Below are 27,102 nucleotides of genomic sequence, written 5' to 3'. Positions count from 1 at the left end.
TAACCGAACACGGGAATTTGATGGTGATTATGGTATTATCGAGGGTAATGGATGGCAATGTTGTAGCCAATGAAATTTTAACTGAGGCTCGGCATTGCCGTTAACCTGGAACGTTGAGTTTCGCTCTCTCAAATTTCTTCCGGAATTTTGTGAGCAGGGCTTGGATTCCGAGGGGTTTGCCCTGAGAGAACATTTTGGGTCTCCAGCGAGGGTGTTCTCCGGCATGGTCCGGTGAGGGGCTGTGTCGGTGGATGCTTTTCCCTGGAATATGAGCGGTTCTGCTCGGTGGTGGGGGGGGGGAGAGCTCGTCACTGGGTGGAGCCAACGCTGAGTTGGACGGTCTTTCGGCCACTGTGGAGTCGTCTAGAGATCGTTCTAATTTTTAGAGATGGCTTTACTTATTCAGTAACCAATGAAGTTTTAACTGATGCTCGGCTATTGCCGTTACCCAGCCATGACAAGAGCTTTTAGCTCAAAAAAACACCCCATCCACACAGATTTTCTTCATTCAGATGATGGGATAAAGAGTCAAGGACTCAGTCCATCTCAAAAAAAAAGAAAAAAAAAGGGGGGAATTGAGAAGACCCACCGAGGATAACGGATGGCAATGCTGTAGTCAATGAAGTTTTACTGGGGCTCGGCTATTGCCATTACCTAGCCATGACTAGCGCTTTTAGCTCAACAACACCACACCCACACATTTTCTTCAATCAGATGAAGAGTCAACGACTCGGTCCATTTCCCCCCCCCCGCCAAAAAAAAAGAACAGAATAAATTACTTCTTGAAAAAAATTAATTTCACGTTCTAAATTTTGGATTCGGTTTTAAAATGCAGTAATGAATCGAATGACGGTGATTTTCAGGTTAGTCAGAGATAAATGCATGCAGCAGTAATCAATAAATACACGACAAAAAACAGTTTCAACTGGAAGATTTAAAAGAAAATTTGCATCACACTAGCCAGAAGAAAAAACATAATCCACATTACTTTCATTTTAATGACACTTGTCTGGGAAAGGCTGTAAGCATTGCGTGGGCTAACTATTTTTCTATTTTTTTTTATTAATCTTTACATTTTTTGTGTTATATTTTATTAAGTTTTATTTAATCTTTAAATTCCTTTATAGAAATTAATCAAACTTCTGTAAGCTACTTTAGACTTTCAGTAAATTGTGGTGATGCCCTTACACCAAATAATGAAATTCATGTCGTAATTAAAAATAGAAGGACATATATCAATCAGTTATAGACCAAGACAAGTAACCATCCAAACCCGTTAATCAAGGAAGCTTCGGAATATAATGAAGAAGAAATCTACAAATTTAAAAGACCAAAATCTATTTTAAGTTCAGCTGAACGCAACTAACTTCACTGCCCTCAATGGGCGAGCATATAGCTCACAAACACTCCATTCAAAGTTCTTCCATTACAAGACAAAGGGGAATATGAAAAGCAATTTTGCTTCACCCATCTAGCCAGAAATGTTAATGTGTGTGTGTGTGTGTTAATCAGTTATAGGATTTTTCGGAGTGCGAAAGATGGCGGCTCGTGTGTTAATGTTTCGTGTCGTGTATTATTGATGATGAATTGCGAATTTGATTGATATGTTTTTAGTGATTTATTTATGCTTATTCATTAGTAATAGTAGTTAATTGCTTGCTACCATAAACAGTCACTTTATTTTCCATAGTGCTTTATCCAGGTAAGTCATTTATAATTACAAGGGTGATACACTAGGCCTACTGCCGCTAGTATCGCCATTGTTTCTTAAAGTGACATTTTACTGCTGGTAGACACCTGAGTGTCTACGGGATTTGCTAGTGGACCCTAAAATGTCCACAGGATTATCTTTACCTGCTCGGGACACCTGAGAAATCTCTACTCTTTCTCCATCTGTGTCTTAAAACATTTTAAATTATTGAAATGGCAAAACTTCTGAATGAGACCAAATTCGAGGAAGTTTACAAGGAATTCCTCAGACAATGAAAGCTGCTGAGTGATAATTGGCCGGGAAAAGTGAAATTGTATGACAAGTTTCCCCCCGAATGTGTCTCAGACGTTGTCGCTGAAGATCATTTAGATTCGGTGCCTGCTACTCCTTCAAACTTTGTAGAAGTGCGCGCGCGCAAAAAGCGAAGAACAACAGAAGAACTGCACAATGACAATACCGAAATGGAACAGGATTCTCAGAGTTCGGATGCCGCTATTTCTCCCAAAGAAAGTGCCTCCGATCATCCTTACAGAAAAGTAGAAGTGGGCAGCTTTAAGATCCACAATGTCCAATCTGCATATTGGCTTCATTAAGGCCAAAAACATGGATGGAGGCATAAAGATCCAGCAAGCAACAGTGACAAACTATAGAAGGTTGACCAAAGAACTGGACGATAGAGGCATCCAGTATCATACTTTTGCGCTCAGCTCCGAAAAAAAACTTTAAAGTGGTCCTTCGTGGTGTCTATGAAGACAATGACACAACAGAAATAGCTGATGACCTAAATTTTCAGGATCTGCCTCCAGTCAAGGTCAGCAGAATGTACAAAGCAGACAAGACTCCCATGCAATTAGTCCTTGTTGAGATTCATAAAATATACAAGGATATCTACAACTTAAAAACAGTCTGTGGTCTCATCGTCACACCAGAACCACTCAGGAAAAGATCATCTTCTGGGCAGTGCCACAGGTGCCAGAAGTTTGGCCATGCCCAGAATCTATGCAGATCGGAATATAGATGTTTAAAATGTGGAGACAGCCACCCAACCAATACCTCCACAAAGCCGAGGACCACCTCGGCCAAATGTGCCAATTGCAGTGGCCCTCATCCCGCGAACTACAAAAGATGTACTCAGCACCCAAAGAACAGACGGATGGAGGCAGTGAATCAGCCATCCTCCTACAGTACAAGAACACCAGAGGCCCAGGAATCAAAACCGGAGACTCAGCGGCCACACTCGGAGACCTCCAATAATAGAGACACCCAAAAGCAAACAAGAAGTTATGCCGATGTGACCCGTACAATTAGACCAATTCCAGAACAAAATCAACCAACAGCTCCTAAAAACCTAACAGCTGTTATTACGGCCTCACTAGCAAACATGCTACAAAATTTCAGCCTAACAAACCCTACTGAAACCGCCACTAAAAGATTTCTTCGTGAAACAGGTCATCCTTACAGCTCTCATAAATGAATAGTAACAAACTCACTCCAGCATCTCTTCGGATAGTTGCTTGGAATGCAAATGGCCTCAAAAACAAAATTCTGGAACTCCGAGATTTCACATATAGATATCAACCAGATGTTATATTAATCAGTGAAGCTCATTTAAGACCCTCGGACAATCCTAAAATAAGGGGTTATCGCCTATACAGAAAATACAGATTACTCTACAGAGGCGGTGGCACTGCCATCTTCATTAAAAACTACATTAAGCACCAATCTGTGAGCAACCCTTCAACAACTAACCTTGAGATCACTGACGTGGAAGTAGTAACCAGCCCCCCCTCCCCTGCATGGAATTGCTCAACTACCAGCAAGAATGGTTGCATCCTTTCCAATTACTTAGGATCAAGCAACGCTGTTGTGGCAGGCCCCACCGAACCAACTCATCTCAGTACGTTTGGCACTACTGACATCCTGGATATAGCTATCCGGCAGGATATCAAACTTCAATACAGCATTATATCCATGGATGAACTATCATCCGATCACAACCCAATTCTACTACAGCTGGGAAAACAAGAATACCTGTCTCCTCCTTCTCACTCCTACATAGCATGGGAAAGACTGTCAACAGCACTGAAGGATTATATTGGACCTGCTCCTCACATACGCACAAAAGAAGAAGTAGAAACTGCAGTTAAAAATCTCACAGAACAAATTAATTCTGCTATAAAGGTAGCTTCTTCCTACAAATCTGCCCGCAAGCCAGATCGTTTTCCTGAAGACATCATGAACTTGATCAGAGACAAAAACAGAGCTAGAAAAAGATTCCGTAACGCGTGTGCATCATAAGATAAAACAAATCTAAACAGATTAAATGGGACAGTAAGAGATGCACTCAAAGCTCATAGAGACCAAGTATGGGATGAAAAGTTATCCTCCATTTCACCTACTGATCACTCCATCTGGGGACTACTGAAAAATATCAAAAACAAAGACAGATCCCTTCCCCCAATATTCTCTGACCAGGGCCTTGCTCACACAGATGTAGACAAAGCAGAAGTTATAGCATACAACTTAGAGGAGCAATGCAGGCCTTCGTATAGAAACCTTGACTTTGACCACATAAATAAGATTCACAGCAAGGTCAGACACTCACTCAAACTTCCTATCACCAGCACTGACCATATTGCACAAACATCACCTGCTGAGATATATGACATTATTAAACAATTAAAGAACAAAAAAGCTACTAGGCCAGACGGCATTACTAATCGGGTGATCAAACCTCTGCCCCAAAACGCAGTGCACCAGACCAGTATAATAAATGCAATCTTAAGACTTCACTATTTTCCTTCCACCTGGAAACTGGCTAATGTAATCTCTATACATAAACCAGGCAAAGACCCACACTTACCGCAAAATTATCGTCCAATCAGCCTCATCTCCAATCTGGGTAAGGTTGCGGAGAAGGTCATCCTCTCACGACTCCAACCTCAGTAAATGACCTAAACATCCTCCCTAAAGAACAGTTTGGTTTTCGGCAACACCATAGTACTACCCAGCAAATCCACAGAATTGTGGAATACATCACCACCAGCTACAACTGGCGCCAGTGCACAGGAGCTGTTTTCCTAGACCTATCCAAAGCATTTGACAAAATCTGGCATTTTGGACTCCTGCACAAACTTATCTCAGCCGGTACCTCACTAAAAATGGTTCATCCAATCCATTCATTTCTTCAGAATAGATCAATGCAAGTTAAAATCAACGGTTCTATATCCTCCCAGCGCCACATCTTTGCTGGAGTGCCGCAGGGATCTCTACTGGCTCCATTGCTGGCTCTATATACGTCAGACATCCCGCACAATCCGATGACTTCCATTTTGGCCCTGTATGCGTTCGATACGGCAATACTAACCAGATCTCTCAGACCCCCATTTCATTACCAGAAAGCTTCAAGAAAACATTCTAAAGCTGGAGGGTTGGTTCTCTAAGTAGAGATTGGAAGTCAAGCCGCAGAAATTTCTCAAAAAGGCCAATGTCTCCCGCAGGAGATGTGTTACTCTTCAATACTAAAATTCCCTGGCAGACAGAAACAAATTACCTGGGTGTAATTCTCGAGAAGAAGCTATCTTTCAATCAGCACACCAAGTCTGCGTGCACAAAGGCATCTAAAGCCATAGCACAGATCTATCCGCTAATTAATAGAAATAGCAAGCTCAGCAACAGAATCCAATAGCAACTATACCAGATGATGATTCGTCCTATAATCACGTAAGCCTCTCCGGCCTGGAGCCACACCTCTAATGCTAACATTATCAAGATACAAGGAGTGCAGAACAAGTGCTTGAGAATGATTCTGAACGCTCCGTGGATGTTAGAAACAATCAACTTCATAGAGATGCAAATATTCCCTACATTTTCTCTTTTCTACAATCCTTAGCATCCAAGTTCTTCCTAAAGACGTCCACACACTCCAACGATTTGATTCAGCAAGCTGCAGCATACGAGGCAACGGACATATTCAAATATAGAAGATCAAAAGCTATATTAACCTCCTATAGAGATGCATAATCTCCATGCCCATTCAGGGCGAGCAAACTGCTCATAAATTTTACCCTCACTGTAACCACAACAGATAGCAGGGAACATTAAAAGCATCTTGCTTCACACCTAAAGACATAAATGTCAATAGTATACTATTGACAATTGACAATAGTATACTACTGCTTTGGTCAAACCGACAGATATGCAGACAAAGAACAAAATAAGGGTATTTTGAAATTTTCTAAATATCATAAACTCGTAATGATCGTTTTTTTCCCGAACTTCTCTAGAATTAAAAAAAAAAAAAAAAGAGGCAGTTGGAATGAAAGTTTTGCATGTCTTCTCGTTAAGTGGAATAATAGTTTATCGGAAATCCTATGTTATAAAGCAGCGCTTCCCAAACTGTGGGCCGCGGCCCCCTTGGGGGACGTAGGTTTTGTTGAAGCGGGGGTCGTGAAATAATGAAAACAAATTTAAAATGTTTTAAGACTAAGTAGATTTTTTTATTTTAAAAGAAACGTATTTAACTTTTATTATTTATTATTTCTTTTTTGTTATTTTTTATATTTTAATGGAAAAATTCACACATTGGTGTTGGTTCACGAACTTTGCTTCCTGCGTATTTCGGCGCTTAACGAATATTAGTAAATATTGCTTATTCATATGTTTCATTTCAAAGCAGTGGTTAATTGTATTTACTTCGAATGCTCTCCAGGGAAGCTCCAAATCTTCCTCTCCCTTTCATCATGCATTCGTAATCAGGGACTGTTGATATTGACTTTATATCGGTGTATACATATCAAAACTCGTTTTATATTATCACTGTCATCCGAGCTAGTTTTCTGTTACCAATAAAAGTTTCGCATATACTTCACACATGAAAAAAAGCTTAAACAAGTTCATGTGGGGAGATAGTAACTCGTTTGCAGTGGTAAACAACACCCCTCCCTAACAGCCACTATACTGCAGAGGCAATAAAAACAAGTACTTTTATTATGCCAGTGAATAAGGTATGAGGAGTCTGTGTAATATATTTCTCAACAAATAGTGCAATTAAAGACAACTGGGATAAAAACACATTAATTAATGAATCGCATGTCCCCTCATACAGAAACTATGCTGTATAGACTGAAACAAAACCATATGTTGCATGGACAAACACAGTATCTAACTAAAAACTATTGTTATTAATTAGATGTGTGTGAGTTCGATTTCCCAAGGCAGCAATAAAATTCAACCGAACGTGTTAAAATTCGTAAAAGTGTTAAAACTAAGTAATATATATATATAATGAATGTTATGGCAGTTTCACATATGGAATTCGGTTGAAGAGAGTTAGCATTTTAACTCAATTATCAGCTATGCTTTTATCTTTCGGTTGCGCGATCTTTTGTTAATACCGCACCAATCATATGCACGTTTTAATAACCTGCCTTTGCTGTCTGTTTCGCGTTAGGCTTAATTACCGTAAAGGGAGAAAAGTCACAAAAGAGAAAAATGTTCCTGGTCTGGGAATTCCCTTATTCAGGTAATATTCACTAATTTCATGTTATCAGTCTGTGGTGTGAAGTATCCGTAAGAGGTGATATTATTTGATCTAGTCTACGTTAAAAAATGTAACCCTGAGATGGATAAGTGGCTGATAAAAAATCAAAAAAAAAATTCCCGCGAACAATCAGAAGAAGCAGAAACAGACTCAAAAAAAAAAAAAAAAAAAAAAAAAAAAAAGGACAGTATTTCATATTTTACCAGAACAGTCCACATCGTCTTCAGTACCAAACGGTAAGAGGCAAAAAATGTAATATATGCATTTGATTTTTGCAATATTCGCTATGTATGTTTTGTATTGAATATAAATACAATAAATATTATAATAATATATCTCTCTATTACGATTTTTTTCGAGGGGGGAGCGTGAAATATTTTAATTTTTGCAAAGGGGGCCCTGACATCCAGAAGTTTGGGAAGCACTGTTATAAAGGGTGCCAGATACCTGAGATAATATGCTTCTCCGTAAATCGTGATTTCATTCATTTGTCTTAGAGAGAGAGAGAGGTTCGATCTTTATTCCAATTTCCCATAAAACACAAAGAATGCACGAGCATTTGCAAGTGACATGAAAAGAATTAATAAGCCGCTAAACATCTAGTGCAAACTAATTGGATCTGCATGACCTTTATTTGCATATTAAGTAGAAATCAGTAGGCACGAGTCCTTGTATAATCTTTAACACATCCGATGTATTAAATATTTATACATTAATCTACTGATCGATTGTCATTTTTTTTTATGTTCTCGCATGCTTTCTTTGCAGTAATCGTTTATAGTTTGAATTGTCTACAGAGACACAGCTTTCATTTTAATTATAAAATATCAGAATAATATTCTATTATTATTTCTGAACATAATTATCTTAAGATAATCATGTTTATAAAAATATAGGAAAAGAAACAGTACAATAAACACATAAATTTAGAAGGGACTGTTTTGGGTGAGGAGATTTTTTGCTGTGTCATGATTAAATGTACTACTACTACTGGATTAATTCTTTTGCATCATTTAATTATCTCAAAATGTATAAAATGTGTTTCTTAGGAAATGGAATTAATCTCCACTGCTCCTGAGGTTTACGTTTTGCTGCACGTAAAAAAAATAAATAAATAAATAAACGCAATGAAATTGTCTGTTGTCTAAACTGAATAAAATTTAACTCTTCTAATAGAAAAGAAATAAAGATGTTAAAAATATTTCTTCCCCTAGTGACCAGAAGTAACATCTGATTCAAATAAGTTAAACTGATAAAATAGTTCCAATATTTACCAAGTAATTTATCTTAAAAACAAGCCAGTCATTACAGGACGAAACCTCACTATCCCAGGATAGTTCACTAAGGTCGTTAATCAATACTAGTTGTTTGTAAGTGCAAACTTACTGAAGGGATAATAAAACTGTGTCAATTATGTTACTTAATCGAAATCAATCAAACGTTTTTGAATGTAATAAAAACAAAAAAGACTTTCATGACAAAAGAGAACACTTTTTGAAAAGTAGTATGATTTATTTATAAGAGCATTCAGTCAACCATTTGTACTTAAATGCATGTTAATGCATGCATTTAATTTTCACGAATGTTGTAATAACATTTCCATAATGCATATCAAGGACGAAAGCACAATGAGGCCATGATCAAGATGTTATATTTCCTTCTTTCATGTTCTCCTTTGTTATTTTTGTTCTTATACTACGTGTGGTGTTGTTCGTGGCCCTTCGCTCTAACTTTTTTCCTAAACTTTTTCTCTAAACTTTGTCTATCAAATACTATGCAGGGCCCTTAGATTAAGTACTCTCTAACTTGTGTGAGGCATCCCCTTTTTTCTCAGACGAATTTATATACTACGCCAGCCTGAGCTTAGGTACAGAGTATATCTCAACCTAGGGAGGGTCACATAAATTAGATGCCACTAATGTGGTTACAACTAAATCAGAGGTCGTGGGTGTTCTAAACTTGCAGTCGTAGCCCTTCCTTATTAACTTACTTTGGGTATCCCCGCGTGCATATACAGATTAACAGGTTCGTAATTTTTATGAGTGGTAAGAGTCAGTCTACATGGTCAGATCACGCACATAAGAAACATATTTAATGAACTCATAAGTTATACAAAACACAGACAATATGTAAGCAATACTAAGTTAAAATCATCTAAGGTTTCACTCACTCTCTCATACTTTAAATACACAATTTCTCATTACATAGAATGTTTCCTTCAAATGGTTAAAATACTATATACAGTTGATCAGGTGGTCGTTAGACACAAACACATCTTGTTTCCTTTTCGTATGGGTTAAAACATTGGTTCTTAACAAATTCGCGGTTCTCGGACAGTCAGTCTAATGAGATTTAAAATGTTCTATAATCTGCTTAATCTTCAGAGTTCATTTTTTGTTCTGAAACACAAAATTTCTTCTGTTCACAATCATTCTAATGTTAGAGGGACAAAGAATATGTAAAGTACTTATCTACATTGCACAGGTTTTCGGGGTTCCTTCCGACCTTCCTTCGTAGTGGAAAGCTTTGTTGTTCAAGGTCTGCTGCCACGTGGGAATCACGTGTACTTTTCGAGTCTGGCGCTACGGAGTTGACTACCGGGACCTACAGTAGCCAACTCCGGAAACGTAGGAGTTGGACATCGTTGACCACTGAGGAGCACACGGAGAGAAAACCGGAACAAACAAATGAGAGGGGGGGGGGAGTCCGGACCTGTGTTGCTGCATATATTCTCCCTTTCCAGCGCCCTTTATTCGAGTTAGACTTTGCATATTCTCCCCTTCGATTCGTCCCCGACTGGGTCACCTCATCGCACCGCCATACGGGGCTTTCCATTTTCGGGAACGCGTGCCTCTAGATATTTTCCACGACCACGGGCGCTTACAATATTACGGTGGTATTTGAGCGACTTTTGCTCTTTCTTAGGCAGTGTATTGACACTCTTGCATGTGTAGTTATAAATCGCTAGTAATTATCTTTACATATACTCTTTGATTATCTTACATCTACAATTCTAATTCAGATCTGTCAAAGCACATAATAAATATTTCGTTCGTCTAATTGATCATGATATTAATTCTTCTATGACATGAACTTAATTGCTGAAACGACAAGTATGCTCTCTTAGTGGGGCATATTCTGTTAGAATCTGGATGGGTGACTTCGTTGTAAATGAGGTTGCCCATTTCAGATCTAACAAAGCCCCCCCCCCTCCTTCTAAAAACATTTTCTTCCCAAGAAAATTTTCTTTCTCAGTTTTCCTCCTTGATATGACCCTGTCATTATGTCTGGGCCTTAATGAGTATCTAAAGAGGGTTTTTTTGCATACTTTCTCCGCAACTAACCCCCCCCCCATCTTTTCTGATTCCCACGGTGGGTGTCCTCCCTACGAATTTCGTCTAAGGTTTCTCTATATCTAGCAAGTCTTGGGAGGTATTCCTCAGAAACGCTCCGTCCTTCCTCTTCGTTGTCGTTTTCTCCCATAAGTGAGTGGTTTCTGGACTTGGTTGTACGTTTGTTTCCTCGGAGTCCTTTTCCTTCTGTTTGCCTTCCTCGTCTATCCCAGATGCTTTCCAACGAGTCTCCTAAACAGACTATCCTATCCGATCTGCTTTTATACAACTTCAAACGATCCGAGTGGACGATCAAGATTTTCTTTTATTTCTTGTTTCTCTAATTTTGTAGGTAACTGGTGATAATTTTTCTATGATTTCAAAAAGTCCATCGGCATTCTTTCCGAACTTACCTCCTCTTTTCCTCGCTGAATTCTGCTCCAATAAAACTAGATTGCCCAGATTCAAGTCTTTGTACCTTCTCAATCTGTTTGCATATGCCCTCGCACGTTGGGAGCACATATTGCTGGATTCAGCTACTAATTCGTATGCTAACCTGTTTTCTTGGATAAGATTGTTTAGATATCGGTCAATATCCTGAAAGCCGGTATTTGCTGTGGAGCTTCTGAAATCGCTGGGGAAAAGAGGCTCAAAACCTTATAGCACAACCGCGGGGGCTTCCTTAGTGGCGGCGTGGAGGGCTGATCTACTGGCAAAAAGGGTGTGCGCAAGGTGAGAATCCCACTCCGAAACCTGCCTCTCTGTCAGCTTAGATAGAGTGAGGTTCGTTCTCTCGCACATCCCGTTGCCTTGGGGATGATATGGGGTGGTGAATAGCTTCTTTATCCCGAGCAACTTACAGAGTTATAACATCACTTCGGCGGTGAAATTTGTGCCTTGGTCTGATAGGAGCGTCTCGGGTGTTCCATATCTTGAAAAAATCAATTTGAACAGCTTGTTCGCCACAGTCTTCGCCGTTTGATCTTTCATGGCTGTGGCTTCAGGAAATCTAGAGAACATGTCAATTACGACAAGTGTGTATCTGTTCTCCTTCGAGGTCGTGGGGAGTGGTCACACGATGCCCATAGCCACAGCCTGAAAGGGGCGCGAGGGGAGTGGAAATGGTTGGAGGGGGTGTTTTGCCAGTGATGGAGGATTTTTGTTGACACAGGTGGCATGATGACACGAAGGCTTCAACATCACCTCTCATCCCCCTCCACAGATACCTGTCCGTCACCCTCTTCCAGGTCCTATGTATGCCTTGATGGCCAGCTATGTCCGTGTCATGAAATGACAATTCAATGTAAATGGGCAACCTCATTGTAAATGAGGTTGCCCATTTAAGGTTAAGGACACATTTAAGTCATTTAAGGTTAAGGACACATGGGATAACAAGATATGGTTAAGGACACGATGAGATAATCAAAATGAGGTTAAGGACACGACAGCATAAGGAGAACATGGCTAAGGCCAGGATTAAAGACACCACTGTATATTGAGGACATAACCAAATCATGATTAAGGACATTACAATAAAAGTAGATGTTTAAGGACTACAGCACAGCACAGCACAACATGATGACACGCTCCGGCAACAAAGAGTACATCTGCCATTCAACATTACATTTTTTACACTTTTTTTATAAAAACAATATATATATATATATATATATATATTATTGTTCATCTTTACTCGGTATAAAATATTATAAAAAATTAGTTTGAATGACTATATACCGAGAATGAAAAAACAACAAGGTTTAATATTATGATACAACTACTTTCGTTAAATGATTCAACTCCTTCAGGTATCACAGGCAAAGAATTATACAAAAAATGACAGAGATATAATAAAATTATATCAACAGATCTAGTATAAGAGACAATAATACATTTAAAAACAGGAATGCGAGCTTGAGTTCTAAATTAAAGTTGACTACGTGCGTGAGCTGCCACGAGTGCGCCAATACTGAACAGAGGCAATGTGTGCGTCAGAGAGATTGAAGCTAAGGCTGTTGTTAATATGGGATGAATCTAGTGAAATTTCTCTGGATTCGATTATCTTTCTTTCGAGTTCATCATAACACACATGGATAGTAGAAGTTTTTGGCGAGTCTACAAGGTGTTGGCGGCCTTCATCCGAGTTAATAGAGAGGTGAACGTAACGTGGCTAGAGAGAGCGCTGGCTCTGGTCCTATTGTAGAAAATGTCTCTCTGATGTTCCGTATATATATATATATATATATATATATATATATACGGAATTACTAAAACCTTGGTATTTAGGGTCTAGCTACTCACTGAGGAGACCTCAAAAAAGGTTGAAACCGGTCTGGGTAGTGACCCCACCCATAATATATATATATATATATATATATATATATATATAAAATATATAATAAGGCTCCGTATTACTAAAACTTTGGTATTTAGGGTCCAGCTACTCACTGAGGAGATATATATATAATATAATATATTATATATAATATATTATATTATATAATAAAGTTTTAGTAATACGGAGCCTTATCACCTTTACCTATAGAAGTTTCAACAAGGTGTTTTTATTTTTAATAAAAATCTCTGGAGGAGATATAGATGTAATAAATTTTTTAACTTGGGGATATTGTATATTAGGATAACCAAGTAATTTTATAAACTTGGTTATTTTAACTCCTAATCCCAAGTATGCAAACAATTAAGTTTGCTCCTGAAACAAAGTTCAAGTCTAAAGATGTTACAACACCAGGGCAACTCATTGTAAAGGTGGGTAAAGGTGATAAGGCTACGTATTACTAAAACCTTGGTATTTAGGGTCTAGCTACTCACTGAGGAGACCTCAAAAAAGGTTGAAACCGGTCTGGGTAGTGACCCCACCCATAATGCATTGCAGTATACATCTTCTAGTGAGATGTGCTTTACATTATGGGAAAATACTAAGAATAGTGATCAGAGCTTTACCCACCTTTACAATGAGTTGCCCTGGTGTTGTAACATCTTTAGAATTGAACTTTGTTTCAGGCGCAAACTTAATTGTTTGCATACTTGGGATTAGGAGTTAAAATAACCAAGTTTATAAAATTACTTGGTTATCCTAATATACAATATCCCCAAGTTAAAAAATTTATTATATATATATATATTCATACTCGCATTTCTTAATTGAATTTTGAAATCAGATGCCTTCTAACAATATCCAGTTCTGACGTCATCAATTTTTAAAAACACCTTACGTACATAAACGGGGAAAACTTGAGTTGCTAGTAATACAACTGCAATGGTTCAGAACCCAATGCAACAACAGCGCTCCAGGTGGTAGACGATAGAAAGGATTGAAGGCCTAAAATTGTTTAAGAGCAATAAATTTTTCGATTAGGTAAACATAAACTACGTGAGAATTCTCGTTCCAAAAATAAAACCGAAAAAAGGGAGGAAAGTACGTATTCAGAATCTCTTCTATCAATAATTTGCAATTTATTACGCATTAGCTGGCAAATAACGTGCCAAAAGAGGATTGGCCGATATGGATGAAGATATTTCGCAACAATACACACGCGTGTTACCATGACTATTGGTTACCTTGGTTACAGGGAAATAAGTAGTTCACTTAACTAAGCATAAAAAACTTGTTTAATACTGACCATATACAAATATTTTAACATTCTTTGCCTACCAATTTCGCTAGGAAACTGTCTAGCTTTTTCCAGGCGTGATCGTAAAAGTATAAAAAATACTAGTAAATGCAAATTGAAAGGAACATCAAAACGTTGTAAACACTTTAGTAGCTAAGGTTGCACGTTCGCGTGACAGAAACTGAGTGGACTTATTGTTCTTAATCATTATCAGGCATGCGTGTTTGTTATAAAGGCATAATGTGATTACTAGCTAGTTGTAGTTCAGATGGATTTAGAGAGAGGATGAGGTTTTTCCATGAATTGTTAAGAATAGTACCCTGGTTTCTGCTTGAGGTTTCCGCCAGTTTTTAACACTACTGCGTCTTCCTTGAATAAACGATGTGATAAGAAACTGACTTGATGAAGGGAATCACTACAGTAGAAATGTGCTGGGAGTTTGGTTCTTCTTGTCTGGGGTTGTCACCGTATAGATATTTTTTGATGATGTTCAGAGGGTATCAATATTGTATCACGAATAGCCAAAAACAATAATGTTTTGGCTATTAGTGAGATTTCAGTCTGTATATGAAGCCAATTTCTTATCAAATAGCCAGAATACTAAAAGCCTACAACATCTTCAAAACAACAACCAGCATCAAACATTTTTTATGATCACCAAAAGACAAGGTGCCATTCTACAAATATCCAGGAGTATATTACATTCCTTGCTCCTGTGGTCTCGCCTACATCGGACAAACTTCACGGAGTTTGGAGATCAGACGCAGAGAGCACGTTGGTGATGTAAACCACAACAGAAGTATTTCTTCCGGCTTAGCACATCATTTCTGTACGTCTAACCACACGATAGAGTGGCAAAATAGCTGCATGCCATATTTAGACGACGATTATAGACATCGTTTATTCAAGGAAGTTCATGGAAAAACCTCATCCTCTCTCTAAATCCATCTGAACTACAGCTAGCTAGTAATCACATTATGCGTTTACAACAAACACGCATGCGTGATAACGATTAAGAACAATAAGTCCACTCAGTCTCTGTCACGCGAACGTGCAACCTTAGCTACTAGAGTGTTTACAGCGTTTTTATGTTCCTTTCAATTTGCATTTACTGGTATTTTTTATGCTTTTCCTTCAACGCCTTGAAAAAGCTAGACAGTTTGCTAGCGAAACTGGTAGGCAAAGAATGTTAAAATATTTATATATGGTCAGTATTAAACAATAAGTTTTTTATACTTAACTTTCAAACGACCAAATATGTTTAATTTGAACAGTTCACTTAACTCTTTTGTTTTTGTTAAAGGCACGTGTATGGTAGCATAATTAGAGGAACCAAAGTAATTATAAACTATGCAGCAAACGCCGGTGAATTTAATATATGATTCCCCTTCATACGAGCGATTAAATTATGTTGCAAAAGTCCATCTTCATATTTCATTCACTTTCCATAGTTCAATATGTTGTGCTCTTTGTGAGACGAACGTATATTTCGCGAATGCTAAGGGGGTGCATTATTTAACTAATACATCTCTTCCTGGAGTTTACAATGACTTTGAGTAATGAATATTGTCTCCAAGCAACGTGGAATATCCATCACAAACTTGCAAAGATTACTGTAACCCGTTTAGAGCAACTATATTGTATGCTTTCGAAGTATAACCTTCTATGAATGCTAATTGCATCACACATCTTCAGTAATCGTTCACATTTTATTGTTACCGTTGTGAGATTTAAGATATTACTTCATTCAAATGTGTTCAGGTCATGGTGCCGAAATAACCAAATAAAACGAGTAGTTTAAAGTCAGTAAAAATAACAACTCAAATCGTGAGAAGTCAAAGGTAGCTCAAAGGACAAAGTATAATTCGTTATCTCCGATTAAAAAGGTGAGGTTAATGCAATGAAATAGTAGGCTGAAAGAGGATAAAAAATCGGAGGCCGAGGATAAAAATATACGAACATTAAGTGTATTTTCTATGGTGACACGTACGCTCCTATCCAAAACGGCTATCACTAATACCGAGAGTCTGAGACTGCGTGCGGTAACTAAATGACAGAATGATTAATTTAAAGAATGATAAATGATCTTCAATAAAAACTATCTCTTTGAAAGAAAAATAGATTATTTATTACAAGTAAAATACTTAAAGACAAAAGGGGAAAAAATTATGAAAACATTTGGAATGATTCTTATATGATTGTAAGAGTTGACAGCAGAAAAAAAAAAAGGAAGCATCTTCAATGTACTATTCCTAAGAGAGTAAATTCACTAGGGAAAAAAAAATGAAGAAATCGTACGGAAATAAAAGACAACCGGGTATTATGAAAGATAAAATTCCTGGAATACGAATGGAGACATAAAAATGATTGTAAACATATTAGGGGGGAAGATATCGAGGGAAACAAAGAAGACAGGACCCAAATATTCATTAATATATCTGCCAGTGCAGTTGTTTATAGGTAAGTATTAGAATATACAGCTTAAGTTGGGATCGTGTGAGACGGCAAGGCTCAGAATACATTCTTGCCCATCCTAATTACATGACTCAAGTCTTACTAGTAAGGAAGTTGCAGGAACTAATAGTCACTGTAATTTCATTATCAGGTTCATAATTTATTATTTAGATTATTAACTGATAATGGGAGATTAACTGATAGTGGAAGATTTGAACCAAAAATATATATCACCAGGGCCGTCGCCAGATTAGATCACGTTCTGAGGCAAACAATTAAATATCGCCCCTGATGGATTATAAGATTAAAATACAAGAAAATCTCCAATTGCTAATTTGTTTTTATTACAAGAGAAACATTAATGCAAAACAATTACATAATAATATTAATTAAATGATTGCTCTACTGAGATATGGCATAATAAAACTGTTTATAAGCTCTTCTAAATTTACATTATAAGCTATGCTCTCCTCTATCGATATGGTTGCTAGACCAACCAATCTTTTTTGGGTCATTGCTGTTCGCAAAAATTTTTAATCAGTTTAAGCTTGGAGAAACTTCTTTACGCACTTGCTACGCTAACAGGAATTGTTTGCGTAGCGACGGCGCCTACCACACACATAATATGGCTGAAGAAGAGCCCTTATTAAGCTGCGCCGTGAAGCAGTCTGCCTCTATGCTACACTCTGTCAACAGTACTGTATATCACCCTCATTTGTTTCATGCTATGACCAAAGACGATCCCCATCGGCGATTGACTTTGCGATATTTTCAGAAAAGGATGTACAGAGGATGTCACCTGTTTATTGGGAAGTGAAAATGATGTCCATACTCTATAAGTTACCTTTTAGGTTGGAATTTGTGTTGTGTGTCTCGTAGGTCGGTTCTTTTATGACCAAACAATGACAGACGGGAGTTACGTGGCAATACGACAAGAGTTATATGAGGACAGACGGATAAACAGACAGAGTGATCGTAAGAGACTTTATAACAATACTCTCTCTCTCTCTCTCTCTCTCTCTCTCTCTCTCTCTCTCTCTCTCACTCACACACACACACACACACATACACACATTACAGCACCGTATGTATAATTAACGACTTAATGAAATAATATTAATTTTTAAATATTTTGTTTTATTCATCTAATAAGTCTTTAACACGAAAGCCATAATTATACTACAAAATGATTATTTTAAAAATTATTTTAATCAAATCTATCGAGGTTTCTAAACCACTCTGATAGCAGACATTGCAGTGCAAATGTAATCTGACTATTGTGACAAACGGGAGCTCGCGAGTAACATCTGGAGTACATACTCGGGATTAACTTGTACATTTGGGAACTCCTGTAATGATGTGAAGATTACGAATTGTACTTTGTTCTTTTCTAAGGCTTCGTGACATTTCTAGAACAAATACAAAAGTCTAAATTACTAGTATTCGTGTCGTCCCTAAGGAGAAAAATAACGAAGATCGTGTCCAAAGATAATGGAATCTCTGAGAATTTCTGTAATTACACGAAGCAAGACTATATAGAGTAAGAATCGTTCCATAAGAGATGAAATGAGCATCATTAGAAAGCTTTATTTTCTACTAAAATAAGGAATTGTTCTAAGAAAGCACTTTAAATTATTCGAAATAATCCCTAGTAAGCCAATAATGCAAATTATATTTAATATAAAATTGTGGATACGATTTTATTATTTTCCAACAATCAAGTAGCATTTGTCGTTTGGTTAATTTGCAGTAAGCGCGAGTATTGTTGAAAATCACATTTTTAGAGAAATACATTCGATCGTGTATTAACACAAAGTTAACAAATCAAGCTTATTAAAATATTTACTATCGGCTGTTTGAATAAAATGGGTAATACAAAAGCCATTACATTAGATCAGAAAAGACTGGCAGACGAAGAACGGAATGAAGCAGAATAAATTAGTCTAGAATTATTACTTTAATGATATTTTATTATGAACTTCACACCCGATAAGCTGTTTTATATTCGTAATGTGTGGGGAATAGTTATCCCTCTTGCATTACTAATGTGCACAGCCAGACAAACAAATAAACTATTTTCACAGTTATTCTACTCAAACTATAACGCTAGCATTAGAGAAGAATACATAAATTAAATATGCAAGAGTGAGAATTAATTTAAAAGAGGAAATGCATGTAGTAACTAGACAAGATGAGCCAACGAACAATTTTTGAATTGGAGACAGTTTTTGGTAGTTTCATGAAAAAATATCTCTACACGTAAATGACCAGAAGAGGGAGACACTAATCTGGGATTTTCTCAGATAGCCATTTCCTAATTTTTCTGATAATAAAATCACCATATCGACATAAACCTTAACAAAGTTACTTTTGAATTGAACTGGAAATTTTACACTTTTAATGGTTTAATTTTTTAATTATATAAAATTAATTTTAAAATATTCCCACGCCTTTTCATTTCTTAAAGAAAGTTGGTAGAACGTTCCTTCTCAACTAGTAGAAATTGCTGAGCAGCTGACTTCCACCCTTCATCAGCAGTTAAGTTTATTTCTGTCAATGATTAAAAGATTTCTGGATGAGAAGCAAACAGACGTGAGATGCCATCCTCTTAGATTTCAAACACTAATTGGTATTACTGGTATTATTGTTTCCAGTTCTGTGTAGTCTTTGAGAGGGAAAATGTTACTTTGTCCTAAGTCAAGATCGACTGATTCTAGAACGGAATGTTTTTTTTTTTATCTTTATCTTTTTAAAGATACCTGTAATTGCGACTAATATCGAATCTACGATGGTCTTATATATAAAATGACAATATATTTCTCAAGAATTGAAAACTACGGTGGAGTTTCGTAAAAAAATATTAATGGTTAATACACTAAACATTACGATATGTGGATCTAACTGTAGTATTACTTAGTTTAATATTAATTTACATAAACAAAATATTATTTTATTCGTGTACGACTTGCTAGTTGTGAGCTTCAGTGAATAAATAACGAGGAGTAATAGATTTTTTTTTTTTTTTAAAGTGTATTATTTCGGAGAGATTCGATAGATATCAGATCAATTGCATGAGTGGTCCTTTGCAATAAACCATTAAATTAAAATGCAATAAACCATTAAATTAAAACCGAATGTTACATTTCCATAAACAGGAAGCTAGCGAAGAACCACAACAAAGAACTCAATGACTTCATTGTTGTAAATAACGCAGAACGCTACTGTCTGTAAGGGTGAAGCATAATGCTTTTAATCCCTGCTATCTGATAGGTTACTGTGTAGGGAAAAATTTATGAGCTACGTGCTCAGCCCGAGTTGAGCAAATTATAGATCTTGAAAGGGAACTAGGATGGTCTTAGATCGTCTATATTTGCATAATTCCGATTCATCATAATTTGCTGCTTGTTGAACTAGTTCATTTGGATGTGAGGACGATTTTGAGAAGTACTTTACTGCGAAAGATTGCAGGAAAGAGTAGATATAAGAGATATTTGTGTCTCGATGAAGTTGAACATTTCTAATGTACCATGGTGCATTTAAGATCATGCGTAAGCATTTGTTTTGCAGTCTTTGCAGTTTGAGGATATTTGGAGCTTGAAGTATGGCTCCAGGCGGGGGACGCATAAGTGATAATGGGACAAGTCATCAACTGATAGAGGAGCAATTTGATTTTAATATCTAGTTTGCTGTTCCTATTGATAAGAGGGTAAAGCTGTGATATGACTTTTGATGCCTTTGCACATAAGGATTTTGTATGCGGGCTGAAGGTTAGTTTTCTATCCAGCAGAACGCCTAGATATTTGGCTTCTGTTTTCCAGGGAATCCTGATGTTAAATAGAAAGATGTCTTCTTTGGGAGATGTTGAATTGTTTGTGAACAGAAGAGCACTGCTTTTTTGACGGTTTACTTTCATTCTCCAAGTGGAGAACCAGTGTTCCAGTTTCAGCAGGTTGTCTTGTAGTTTCTTTGAAACAAGATGCGGTTTAAGAGATCTGGCCAGTATTGCTGTATCGTCGGCATAGAGAGCAATGATAGATGACGTCGGGTTATGCGGGATGTCCGCCATGTAAATCGAGAAAAGTATCGGCGCAAGGAGGTATCCTTGAGGCACTCCAGCCAAGATCCACCGCTGGGTAGAAGCCGTCCCATTTAGTTTAACTTGCAAGCGTCTTCCACAAAGAAAGGACTTAATTAGGTTGATCAGATCCAGTGGAATGCCGGCTAAAATCAACTTGTATAAGAGTCCAAAGTGCCATAATTTATCGAAGGCCTTTACTAAGTCAAGAAAGACTGCTCCGGTGTATTGATGCCAGTTGAAGCTGGTGGTAATGTATTCAACTAGTCTATGGATCTGTTGAGTAGTGCTGTGGAGTTTGCGAAAACCAAACTGCTCTATAGGTAGGATATTTAGCTTGTTAACATAAACTTGAATTTTGGAGAGGATGACTCTTTCAGCGATTTTGCCCAAATTGGAAATAAGACTGATGGGGCGATAACTTTGTGGCAGCTGTGGGTCCTTAACTAGGCTTATAAATAGGGACCACATTTGTCAACTTCCAAGCATAGGGAAAGTATTTTAATCTAAGCATGGCATTTATTATTATTGTTGTGAGATGTACAATGGCCTTTCAGGGTAGCAATTTAATAACTTTATTTGGTATGCCGTCAGGTCCAGGAGCTTTTTTATTTTTTAAATTTTGTATGATGTCGTAGATTTCGGCTGGAGAAGTAGGTGTGAGTTGGCTGGTACAAGTATCACACTGTTTTAGTAACGTATCTGATGTAGCGGTGGATTTTATAAATATGATTGACAGGTTATCATAAGATGGACTGCACTGCTTTTCTAAGTTTTTGACTATAGTTTCAACTTTTTCAGCATCCGAGTGAACTATGCCTAAATCCGATTTGAGAGAAGGAAGAGTTTTATTTTTATTTTTGATATTTCTTAACAGTTTCCAAGCGATTTGATCACCGGGTGAAATGGAAGCTAATTTATCTTCCCACAGTTTGTTTCTGTGGGCCTTCAGTGTATCTCTCACTGCACTATTCAACCGGTTGAGTAACTTTTTATCCTGGGAAGCCCTGGTATTAAAGTATCTTTTTCTTGCCTTATTTGTTCCCCCCCTGATTAAGTTCATAATATCTTCTGGAAGCCTTTTAGGCTTAGAAATAGGCGTATTTGAGGTGATAGATGACAAGGCTGCATTGATTTGTTGAGTAAATTTATTGCTTGCAGAATCAATTTCTTTTTTAGAGTTAATATGAGGAACAGGACCAAAGTGGTTTGGGAGCACATTGGATAGTTTTTCCCAAGGTATGAAGGTGTGAGGCGGGAACAGTCCCTTCCGATTGCCTAATTGGAGCAAAATAGGGTTGTGGTCAGAGGTTAATTCGTCAAGTGAATCCAAGTTGTACTGCAATTTGACATTTTGGAGGACAGCTATATCTAGGACGTCGGAGGAGCCAATTGGACTAATATGAGTTGGTATAGAAGGACCAGCCACAGCTATGCAATTGGAACTTGAGTAGTTAAACAGTATTCGGCCATTTTTGTTGGTAGATTTACTGTTCCAGGCAGGATGTTTTCTATTGAAGTCTCCAGCGATGATGACCGGTCCTTTTACTCCAAGGAAGATCTGAGGTCAACAATGTTTTTGATGGAGGGTTTTAAGCAGCAAAAATGTTTAGGTTTCCAATTGATGGTTGATATAGTTTTTGATAAGGGTGGCTGTACCTCCACCTCTACACTCAAGTCTGTCGTTTCTGTAAATCTGATACCCTCTGATTTTTAGGTTGTCAGCAGGCCTTAGGTGAGTTTCATTGATTAGAAATATGTCTGGATTATATCTATTATTGAATTCATGGATTTCCAACACTTTGTTCTTGATACTGTTGGCGTACCAAGCGATAATCCTAAGCGAATCTGGGGTGATTTTTCCCTGTGCATCAGAGAGTGCAGATAATATGGATTGGTTCTCGTAGACAGGCTTATACGTTGGTTATGCATTTCTAAATAACTTAGGGAATTGAAACAACGTAGATCCGAATATAAATTAAATTATACTTTAATAGATATTTCCGATATTTCGGCAATGTCACATTGCCATTTTCTAAAGGAACTTACAAAAAGGCAAGGTGCACACAGGCAATAACAATACAGTAACTAAGAATGAAGATATGAAGCTATCGTTCTCCTAGAAGTCCTGATGGTGCCCTCTGGCGGGCTAAGTAGGCGTTCTTGGCCGTTGGGCTGAAGGTCTGCTGATGTATGCCTCCCAAATTTGGGGCAGTCGCATACAACCAAATTTGTTGAGGTTTGGAGAGTTTCTTATGGCAGAGGCTGATTCCATAAATAATCTTTCGAATTTATATTTGCTCCGGTGTATTATTGTTGCTTTCTTCCACCGTATTCTGTGGCGAGTATCCAGAGCATGGTCTGCAAGACCAGAATGGCTATACTTGTAAAACCGGATGTAGTCCTTGTGTTCAGAAATTCTGATATTCGCTGTCCTGCCTGTTTGGCCAAAGTACGACAGTTTACAACTGCAAGGGACCTGGTATACACCAGGTAGGTCTAGGGGAAGTGGTTGGTCTTTAGTAGAGCGGATAAGGGATGCCAATTTTCTGTAAGGCCTGTAACAGGAGGTGAGGTCATGTTTTTTTAGAATTTTGGTGATTTTTTCTGAGGTGCCTCGGATGTAGGGAATGGTGAAGGATTTAGAGTAATCTTTTTTGTGGAGGGGGGCTGTGGTTTGTAGGTTTTAATATTTTTTAGATTTTTTTGGGGGGGGGTAGCCATTGGCTGAGAAAGTGTTGAGGATGTGATTTAGTTCAGTGTTAAGGGCTATGTCGTTAGAACAGATTTGTTTAGCCCTGTTGTATAGTGTTTTTACCACTCCATATTGTTGTGAGGGGGGGGGATTGTTGGTGGATGTATCTGCCTGTATGGGTGGGTTTTCTGTAAACTGAGAAAACCAAAGTTCCATCAGGCTGGCGGGTGACTAGTGTGTCTAGGAAAGGGAGGCAGTTGTTTTCTTCTTTTTCCAGGGTGAACTTGATTCTGGCGTGTTGGTTGTTTAAGTGTGTAAGGAAGGAGAGGAGTGTTTCAGAGCCATGTGGCCAAATAGCGAACACATCATCAACGTAGCGAAGCCATATGGTTGGTTTTTGTGGGGCAGAGGCTAAGGCTTTTTCCTCAAAGGTCTCCATAAAGAAATTGGCCAAGGGTGGGGAGAGTGGTGAGCCCATGGCTGTCCCCTCTATTTGTTTGTAGAATTTTCCCTGCCAAACGAAATAGCCTGAGTTCATTGTGAACTGAAATAGGGCTGAGATATCGGGGGAAAATTTAGCTTGGATTAGCTCTAAAGTTTCCTTGAGTGGGACATTTGTGAATAAGGAGGAGACGTCGAAGCTGACCATTATGTCAGTATGTTGGAGTGTAAGGTTTTCTATGCTGGCGTTGAAGTGGGCTGAGTTTTTTATGTGTGATGGTGTGTTGCCAGTATAGTGTGTGAGCTCTTTGGCCAAATGTTTAGCTAATTTGTATGTGGGGGAATCAATGCCATCCACTATGGGACGTAATGGCACATTTTCTTTATGTATTAAAAAAAAAAAAAAAAATGGATTGGGTTTTCTGTAAGAATATTTTTGTAACACTTAGTGATGGATTTGATTTGCTGAAATCCTGCAGCATATTTGCAAGAGAAGAGGTTATAATAGCTGATAGATTTGAATGTGGATTAGCCATATTCTGGTTTTGTACTATCTTTTTGGAGTGGGCCACATCGGCATATGTTCTCGACCACTTTGATGTTGAAGATTCATTTTCTTAAGGGGGTTCAGTTAATGATGAGCGAGCACCTGTTGTCATGTTTTCACTCTTGGAGGACTGAGAAGCCTGAACGTCAGGAATTCTCGCACTAGATGGCGAGGTAGATTGATTATTTGGATCGATCCATCTGTTTTTGGGGTGATGTATACACCCTCTATAATTAGCAGGGTGAGGACCGCCACAATTAGCGCACTTATCCGGGGTTGATTTTCGCTTGGTGCAGGTGTTTGTGGGGTTATTCTCGCCACATTTTAGATGCCTAAAATGTGGCGAGAATAAATAAGACACCTATGCCTCTAAAAGAGTAGAGGCATAGGTGTCTTATTTGATCTGAATATTCTAGTGATCTTTATGGGAGATATATCCTTTAAGTTAAGGTCAGTAACTATTTCATCCGTGTCAATATCATCGGAGACTCCTCGTAGGACCACGTTCAGATTTTTTTCGGAGGCAAGTGACAATGTGTGATATTGTGTTCCTCTTGCGTCTATCTCCTTTGCAAGATTTCTATAATCAGCCACCGTGGTGGGCTGAATTTTTATGCCCTCGTCTACATTTTTAGCAGATCTATAACTTATTTGTAAGTTAGTCATGGTGGTTCTTAGTGTTGTCCATCTCTGCTTTTCCCTTAGGATAATCAGTGGCATCTTCTCATTGGGGGAGGCAGAGGGATCTGAAATGGGAACATCCTCCTCCATACCAATATCATTTGTTGGCTTAGCAGCGAGAGTGTTTCGCTTCTTACGAGCCTGGATCTTTCCTTGATCAGAAGGATTAGAGGCAGAGACAACAAGATGGAGTTTTTCCTCCATTTGAGGAGAGTCTTCATTTTCCTCATCATCGACCTCGGGTGAAGAATATAAGTTTAAGTAGCCGGGCCAATCTCGTTCAAATTTTATCGAGTGACTCGATAATGATGGGGTCGATCATGCTTGTAGGCCATTTCAGCTTGAACGTCTTTTGGAAGTTTATTAATGAGTATAAGAGCCGGCTCTTTATCGAGCAAATCAGTGACGACGTCTAGGTCAGGCAGGCTCGTATCGATTTAATTGCGTGTGAGCGCTAGTAGAAATCCCGCAGGTCTGGAGACCTGCCAGCAGAAATTTTGTAGAAAATCCCACAGCCGCAAAGGACTGCCAGCAATACCAAGCGTAGGCTAAACGAAGCAATTAAATTGCATCAAAAATCAAAGTCTTACCTTGTGCTCCACGATCAGTAATCAGATGAGTCTTTTCATCTTCAATCAATCACTAATATATAGCACCAATCACACTGATAATCCTGAAGAAAACATCACTCACTAATCAATCAATCATAATCAATAATCGTTGTAAATAACCTCTTTGATGTGTAACTTTAATATTAAAAATATTTATGAAACAGTTAGGTGTTTTTATAACTTTTCAAAATATTTTTTATTATTTTAAATATTTCATAAAGAAGCAGAATTATCTTTGTCATATTATAGTTGCAATATAACACATTAGGAATTACTTTAATTTTTAATTTTGTGAATATTATATAATAGTCAATTAAGTTGTGGTTAAAATATCTGAATGGTTATTTACAGTTTAGATAACATTAATTCACCTGATTTAATTACATTTCTATTTATTAACATGTTTCTAAATTCGCGGAATGAGTCGATGTTTTCTATCAATAGTCATTCCTTTCTTTTTATAGCAATCATTTACACAATGCAAGATTATTGTTCTCCATCTATGACCACGAAGTTGAACTTCATGTGGGAAATTCAGCGACAGTGAAGTATATTTCAAATGCATGAGCGTGTTAGTAAATGAAACAATTACATATTTTACTTTATAAATTATATAATTCTAATAATCATGGATATCCATTATATTGCTTACCTACCCTTAATGCATGTTGTACGGGGTGGCCAATAACTTACGAAGAGGTTTAAACATTTAATAGCGTTTTATTTATTAATTTTTATTCTTTTGTTGTTATAATGGACTGTTCTCTACCGCAGGGCTTACAAAATTTTCAATCATGGCCTGATATCACTCACCAGTGACAGTCAATGCATTACCGTCTTCATCTTCAAAGAAGTAAGACCCAATAATTCCCTCTGATGCTACACCACACCAGACTGTGCACTTGAGGGGTCGCCCGATGGTGAACAACCCTTGAATTCTCCCAAAAACAAAATCCTGCAGTTTTGCTTGTCTATGAAACCACTGAGGTGAAAGCGAGCCTCATCGGACATAATCACACGGTGAATAAAGTTTTTTTCTTCTTTTTCTCTAGCCAATTGTTCAAAGAAGACTGCACAATTTGCACGTTGCTGATAATCTATCGGCTCAAATTATTGTACCAGTCGGATTTTGTATGGGAATAGTCGTAAATTGTTTAAAATTCTCTGCAGTGACGTCTGAGATACACCCAGCTGACTACTTGTCGATGATTCTGGTTCTTCTTCAATATTGTCCAGCACACGTTGAATATTTCCGTGTCCTGGCTTAACGGGGGTCTCCTGATTCGTAGCAAGTCACTTACGAAATCCTCTTGCTGGAAACGTTCAATCAGGAGACAAAATCGCTGTTTCCGAGGGAGCATCTCTGAGACTAAAATGGTGG

At 37.8% G+C, this 27,102-nt stretch overlaps 1 protein-coding gene across 22 annotated transcripts in view; it reads right to left on the bottom strand.

The window, feature by feature from the left end:
- LOC150100409 (coiled-coil domain-containing protein AGAP005037-like) overlaps nt 1-27,102 on the bottom strand; it is a 1,356,304-nt gene that overhangs the window by 1,269,911 nt on the left and 59,291 nt on the right. The window contains exon 2 of one of the 22 annotated variants that reach the window (XM_090403260.1): nt 25,701-25,783. The exons of the other annotated variants lie outside the window; for them this stretch is intronic. The gene's annotated coding sequence lies outside the window, so the exon portion shown is untranslated. The remainder of the gene's footprint in view (nt 1-25,700; nt 25,784-27,102) is intronic. 22 annotated transcript variants of the gene reach the window in all.

This window comes from Typopeltis vanoorti, chromosome 13 (assembly GCF_054136105.1).
Source record: "Typopeltis vanoorti isolate ZY-2024b chromosome 13, IOZ_Tvanoo_1.0, whole genome shotgun sequence".
Classification (NCBI taxonomy): domain Eukaryota; kingdom Metazoa; phylum Arthropoda; class Arachnida; order Uropygi; family Thelyphonidae; genus Typopeltis; species Typopeltis vanoorti.
Note: the sequence above shows the minus strand (reverse complement) of the source record. Positions and strands in the feature narration are given on the sequence as shown.